Raw genomic sequence first — 6,000 nt, 5'->3', positions numbered from 1 at the left:
TTTGCTGTCTGCCTTCAGGTGCTTTAAGCAACTCTCTACTAAACAAATGTGGCCCCAAGCAGTTTATAAGCTGTTTGTCTAGTCTATGGGTGAAACGTCTTGTGTGTAGTGTATCCTCAAGTAAAGCATTGCAATGTGAGTTGGACATAGGATGTCAGTGTTCTCAGTGTTCAGTTCAGCAAGAGATGTAGTTCAGGACTTACCCAGAAGAAACAGGGCCCTAAGTTTGATCCTTACCACGAAAGGAAGACAATTTTAACAGAAGCATCATTTTATCAGAGTCTAACGTGAGTGGCAATAGAATGTACATGTGTATTTGGGGATGGTTTCTACATATAAAATGACTAATATATGTATATGAATGAGAGAACTATTTTAATTTTTCTGTTTTCATCCATATTTACTTTTGTTTGTTTGTTTGTTTTTATTTCTCTGTGTAGCCCCAGCTGTCCTGGAACTCACTCTGTGGAGTAGGCTAGCCTCTGACTCAGATTCATCTGCCTCTGCCTCCGGAGTGAGTGCTGGGATTAAAGGAGTGCTCCACCACCACCCAGCTGCCATGTTTACTTCTTCAGGCTACTAGACTTCCTCAGACCTCAGACTACTGGGAAAAATCAGCAGTCTCACTGCAAAATGAGACCCTTGAATTTTAGACTTCTGTTGTGGGATTTTTTTTCTTTTTGATTTTTAGAAGAGTTCTCACTTTCAAAACTCATATTTTCATACAATTATTTTGATCAAAATACATTTTATGAAATTCTCAACAAATTAATAAAGTATTATTAAACATTAACTATTCACAGCAAATGAGGGTGAGAAAGAGGGATGGTCCATTTGCTGCCATAAATTTGATATAAAACAAAAATGGCATCTCAATCTCTATTAAGCTGTGGCCTTTCTCCTATCTACTAAGAGTTAGCATATCATCTTTTACAGAAAAACTACACTCTTCCTCATACTATTTTTCAGGACCCTACTCATATTGAAGTATAGTGAATTCAAGCCATTTAAAAACACCCTGCATTTTCTATATGTTCTAAATACACGAAAGGCTTTGTATCCCATCAGGCTGGGTTGTTGACTCAACAGGTTGTTGATTCATCTACTGAATCCAATTCATAAAGTAAGCATTTGTTTTCTGTTCATGGGTATAGACACAGGGCTGTGAAACACCTCTGTAAATTCGTTCCTGAACCTACCTGGTTTTGTTCTCTGAGCTTCTAGGATTGGAAACCGGGCATGCTGACAGCTCATGCCATTTTAAAAATTAAAATGTAATTTCCAAATTAGGAAATGTTTCCCACAAATTTTGAAAGGAGACTATGTGTTGTCCATTTTGATAATAGTTTTGAGCTGCTCATTGTGGTGTCATAGTGTATAACGCTAACTTAAAACAACGGAGTGTTAAAGGCAGACGTGATGGTGCACACCAATAATCCCAGCACTTGGGAAGGCAAAGTAGGAGTAAAAAGAGCTCACGTTCAGTCTGGCTCCATAGTGAGTTTGTGGCCAGCCTGGGTTTCAGCCTGTCTCAAAAACTGAATTAGGAAAAAAAAAAAAAAAAAGTAGCTTTAAATTTCTGTTTTATAATCAGAATCTATACTAAAAAGTTTAGTTAATTTAAAATTTATAACGTTATGGCATAATGGGAACAAAATCTGAAATTTTATAGACGTTGAAAAGTATATTTAAAATGCTGAAAAATAAATGAGGCTAGTGCAAGAGGAGTTTGAATTTTGGGGTAGTGCTGCCCTCTAGTGACAGTATCAGAGAACTTGTTTCATCCGGTTATGATTTAGTCAGCTCAAGTTAATCCAGGCTCATTTTTCCAACCCTAGTTGTACTTCAGAATCACCTGAAAAGCCCATAAAAACCCAGTTCTACAAGTGCTGTGGAAGTAGAAGGAAAGGAAAATGTCCATGGGTCAAATATAGGGTAAAAGATAATATATATAATAATATATTATATATATATAATAATATATTATATATATATATAGTGTGTCTTGCATCAGAAGGTTTTATACAATACCCTGGAGACTCAGACATGCATCATATTAAGAAGTGCCAGTTTAGCCAGAGAAATCAAGTCTTAATAAAAACAGAGTTGGCTCTCAGCTCCAGAGCATTCAGCACAGTCTCTGTTGCTGCTTCTGCACTTCTGTTATTAGGGATACAGCTCCAGCCCCAGTCTTGAGTAACTGTTGCTTCTGTACCATGCATGTGCAACACTCTGCACCAAGATGGGTGCAGAAACATGTATACACACACAATTACAAAAGCCAACTCTTCCTCCACCCCCACCCCCTGCATTTCAGCTTCTTGCCAATTTCCAGTCAAAACACAGCTTCATTATTAAAATTCAGAGATTCCAAACTGATGCCTACCCTGTTGAGGAGAAAGGGACTGGAAAAATGGGAAGATGACATTGAAAACAGCACCTCCCTCCCTTCCTCTCTCTCTCTCTCTCTCTCTCTCTCTCTCTCTCTCTCTCTCTCTCTCATGTGTTTCTTATATTCCTGACTAGAATGTAGTTACAAAACTAAAGGAAGTTTTTTTTGAGGCTTATGGCAACACCTGGCTGCTGGATACTACTTAATAGGCATTGTTTAATGAATGAATAAATAACTGAATGGAAATATGAATAAACATGTTCACTTGTGAGACAAACTAAGAGAGAATTGAATGTTCATGAATATGTAAGGTTCTTCAATAAAGAACTGGTACCCTCAAGATAAAGGAAGGGAGAGACCTGTTCAATGAAAGGTTAAAAGATAAACATGTATGATCACCAAGTGTGATGTGAGTATGAAAGAGAAAGGACACTTTGTAGAAGCTGTGAATTGTATCAAACCCTAGATACTGCAAGACTGGCCTGAGGCGTATGAGACATGACCATAAACAAAACTAATTGATCATCATCTGTGGAATATTCTGGGGACTCAATTCATTATTTTGATGGTTGGAAAATAAAGGTTAAGACTTAGTCATTCAGCTTTCTTTTCCTACACAAATGGTATTACTGGTAACCACATAACTCTCCTTCTGTAGGACAAATAAATAAGAAACTATGGCAGAGTATCAGCCAGCCCCCAGTGAACTAATTGTTCAGGCATTTAGCATCAACGGCTGCTATTGGAAACAAGTAATGGTGAAATTAACCAGGTGTCTCTGTGTAAGTCCAGGCCACCTCTTACAAATGCACTTGTTGAGAAAAAAGTGAAGTTAAGCCTATCAGGCCCCTAAGACCAAGTACCAGTATATAATATCATATACAAATATCAATATACAGAGGACCAAAATATTCTTAAAATATAGTGTAGAGATACAACCAGTACAATCCAGAATTCCACAAGGCAATAAACTGCAAGGGAAAGGTAAATAGGAGTAGGAATCTATAAACCAAACTGTCTTAAAAGACATGTCAATCAAACGTAATTGGACCCTTTCTGGAAATTAATTTAGACATGACAGCTACTATGCAATGGGAACTTGAAAACTTATTGAATATTAAATACTAATAATTTATGTGTGTAATAACATTGTTCTCTTTTTTAATTTGTCTTTTGAGACAGGGTCCTGCTTTGCAGCCCAGGCTAGCCCTCCAATTTGTCCTCTTTCTGCCACGGCCTTCTGAATGCCAGAATCAGGGATATGTGCCACTAAGCTTGGATTAATATTGTTTTCATGTATCAATACAGGCTTTTTCTTTTATAATAAACACTAAAATATTTATAGTGAAATAACACATGAGGTAGACTTTAAGATAACACAGCTGTGGGGAGTTTGGTGAGTGAAACACTTTAGTTTGACCATGTGTAGTTCATTTTTGTTTGGCTTGAGACACAGTCTTGTGTATCTTAGGTTAGCTTTGAACTTGCTGTGTAGTGCAGATTGGTCTTAAAATGTGTTGTCCTCTGACTCCAGCTGTTGGATCATATGAAATGGGCTAATATTTTCTTTTTTCTTTTTGTATAGGTTTGAAATAACCCATAATCATTGACCAACAAATGGATCATCAGGACAAGGTAGTTGTTGCCAAGCCTGATAACCTGAATTCAATTCCCAGGACCCATATGGTAGAAGGAGAGAACCAACTTTCATAGATTGTCCTCCAATGCCCATACACATACCATCACCCACATGTATGCCCTTCTACAACAAGCAAACACAATTTTAAAATAAATTATCCATTATGAAACTTAAAAAGAAATTTTATCTCATTTTTGTAAAGCTCTGTAGTTGTCCACCACCTCTGGCCCTTACATTTCCCTCCACCTAATTCTACAATGATTCCTGAGCTTTGGGAGCTAGTAGTGCAGTATATATGTTCTATTTAGGGCTGGGTATCCTTTGGTGTCTTATTCGTGCCTTGGCCAAATGTAGGTCTCTGTGTTGATCACCATCTACTGCAAGCAGCTTCTCTGTTGAAAGTTGAGAGATGCCCTAATGTATGGGTATAATGATAAGTCATTTGGAGTGGCTTTAATGTTTTCTTCACTTAGCAGAGTAGTAGTAGTAGGTTCTTTCCTAGGGTCTATGATCGGTCTACCCATATGTTATTGGCCCAGTAATAGTGTCAGGTGCAAGTTTTATCTTGTGGAGTGGGCTTTAAGTCTAAGGATAAAGCAATTGGTTACCCCCAGCACATTTGTGCCACTATAGCACTAATGAGCAGTGTCTTGTAGCTCACAGCTGGGTAAGATGATTATTTTTCTCCTCTGATATCATGCATAGCAACCCTCGGCATCAGAAAAGGTAGCCAACACAGCTGAACATCCCAGGTAAGAACGGATTTGATTTCTCCATAGGTCAGATTAACATATGAACTCACAGTGGATATAACAATATACACGGCACCTGTACACACCCAAGCCAAACCAAATTCTATCATGGAGAGGGGAGCTGGGCACAAAGTTCCACCCCTAGCTGGGGAGCTGTTGGTAATTCTTAGTGACTGGGAAAGAAAGGGTGAATTTCCTCTAAGAAGGTGCCCCCTGGTGAGTCACCATACTCCAGTGGAAGGCCACACATACAAGAATATTTGGCCAGCATAAATTGGCCTTGATGGGGAAAAAATAAAAGTAAAAAGGATACTAAGTTGAGTAGGAAGCAAAGAGGTTGAGTGGATTTGGGAAGAGTTGGGGGATGAAGGCTGAATATGATCAATGCAAACTGTATAATTTTTTTAAAACTAGTAAGAATACACACACACACACACACACACACACACACAAATATGTATGTATGTATGCTCTGTCAGTAGGATGGGAAGGAGATATTGGATACTGTGGAGGATTTTATCATGAAATTTTTATAGATGAAGAACAAAGGAGGGCATGTTTCTAGGCATTGCACTTGTCCATGACATTCTGAATGGTCCTGTTCTTGGCTACAGAAGCCAGCATGTCTAGAGTAGTTCAGTTTGCCCAAACAAAGACTGGAGACTGCCACTCTCCATATGGCATGAGCAGAAAGGAAGGAGGGGAAGAGGCTGCCAGGTGCAGCTGCATTAGCCCCTGAGAATGCTTTCGTCTTGTTTCCAGGCACACCTGACACCATTCCTACCGAGAAGATAGCTCCACCTGGGACCTGCGCCTTCTATGAAAGATGAGTCATGGTTCTTTAAAAATTGAAGATCATAAACTGTTGGGAGTATGTATGTTGGCTTTGTGGTCCACATCCCATCAAAATGGTGTTGGTGTTTCCGAGCAAACTGTTTAAATCACAGAGAAGTGAAAGGCTGATTTGTTTTATAAACCTGATAACCTACTCTTCTAGAGCCAGTAGAGGGAGCACTGAGCACGAATTTGTCTATCCAGAGGAGGACCAAGTTACTGCCATCAGACAACTTTTAGAAACTGTCTCTTTAAGGGCTTGACTGCTTCTTCACCCTTGTTTTATAGACCCTGCACTTGTGCATTGATGAGAGTGTTATAAGAAGGCCCTACTTCATCCGCATCCACATCCACATCTCTTAGCGATACAAAGGTTCTTATGA

The sequence above is a fragment of the Peromyscus eremicus genome, chromosome 8b, assembly GCF_949786415.1.
Source record: "Peromyscus eremicus chromosome 8b, PerEre_H2_v1, whole genome shotgun sequence".
NCBI lineage: Eukaryota > Metazoa > Chordata > Mammalia > Rodentia > Cricetidae > Peromyscus > Peromyscus eremicus.
The sequence above is the reverse complement of the archived record's forward strand: the minus strand, read 5'-3'. Positions refer to the sequence as shown.